The following is a 1,501-nucleotide window of genomic DNA, read 5'->3' as shown; positions in this document are numbered from 1 at the left end:
GAGAGAGAGAGAGAGAGAGAGAGAGAGAGAGAGAGAGAGAGAGACTGTATTAAGCATTGCTAACCTCTTCATAGAAGGAATCTGCAACCCCTCACGTCCATGTCTTCAAAAGCACTTCATTATGTTCTTCTACTATCAAAGACTTGGAAGGAGGAGTGGCATCCACTTCCATAATAGCTTGCCTCCGGAAATCCTATGAACTTGGAGAGTGGATGAAAGGCACCCAAGTGTCATCGAGGACACTCTCCTTCACAGGGTTGCTATGAGTCGCCTGCGACTCGATGGCACTTAACAATAACAATAATCAAAGACTAACTTCCAACCCACTAACCTGAGGTAAACATAGAGCCTGGGGGTGGGTGGTGGTGGGGGCAAATCTGAGGTGACAGTTGGAGCTGGAAGTCAGGGTAGGACAGGCCACTGAAAAACGCTGGTGTGGCTAGTCTCCTGGCTGGGTGCTAAAAGGGAAACCCTTAGGCAAAGAGCAAAGCTCCTCCTTGGCATTGGTGCTGAAGGGGAAGCTTTCATCTCACTTCCTGCAAGAACCCTTCAGCAGGACCTGGGCTCCTGGATCTGCTAGGTAGGCAGGCTTTGTTGGTTTAGTTACGCTACAAGGCTTCTGCTCCTGTCCTGGCTGTTACAGCCTACAGATTCCTGGTACTCATCTGATTGAACAACTTAATTAAAATGCAATAAAAAGAAAGTGGGCCGGATGTGCCTCAGGGCTAGAAGGCAGGAGTCTGTGTCCGTTGCCTCCCTTTTGGACCCTCTGCCCCTCTCCTTATTATCTAAAGACCTCTGGGCAGCTGTGGTTATGGAACTCTGTGGTTGTTATCTCTGGTGCAGGGTGCAGAGGGACCTTACAGATTACCTGTCCACAGAACTTATTTATACTGATGATACTGAGGAAATCAAGGTCCAGAGAGGACAGCTAGAATACTCAGAGCCACTCCCTGAGGTATTAGTAGAAAAAGCTACTCAGAAAGACATTGACAGAAATAGGGTAAGCCTCTAGGCATTACCATTCAGGGCTTCTCAAACTATTTCACTCAGGATATAAATTAGTATGAAAACATTAAGACTTTATTCTTTTTTTTTTCAATACAGCTCAATTTTATTGGCATCTGCAGCACATTTATATACAAGCATATAAATAGGAAGACAGGATAGGGTGGGCTTACAGATGTGGGACATGCAGATTGACTAGCAGAACTCTAGCCTCATGTGGACCACTCCCAGCTCAACAGACATGCAGCCGTTGTCCCAGGTGGCAAGCTTTCTCAAGTCGGTACAGCCAAACACAAGGGAGCTTTTTCTACCCCATATTAAAGGTTGTTGGGAGGCTTGCACTTATCTGGAACTTAGGCGATCTGTCCTGGCCAGAGACCCTCACTTCCTCCCCAATATTCTGCAACAGATATTGAGCCTCAATCCATATGGAAGGCTGCAGTTCTTAGATAAAACTTTTCATACACATTTTTTTTCTTTTTTAATTTTAATA

Source organism: Elephantulus edwardii, unplaced genomic scaffold (genome assembly GCF_000299155.1).
Source record: "Elephantulus edwardii isolate Elephantulus edwardi_28Jun2011 unplaced genomic scaffold, EleEdw1.0 scaffold00005, whole genome shotgun sequence".
In the NCBI taxonomy this organism is placed as follows: domain Eukaryota; kingdom Metazoa; phylum Chordata; class Mammalia; order Macroscelidea; family Macroscelididae; genus Elephantulus; species Elephantulus edwardii.
This window is presented reverse-complemented; position numbering follows the sequence as displayed.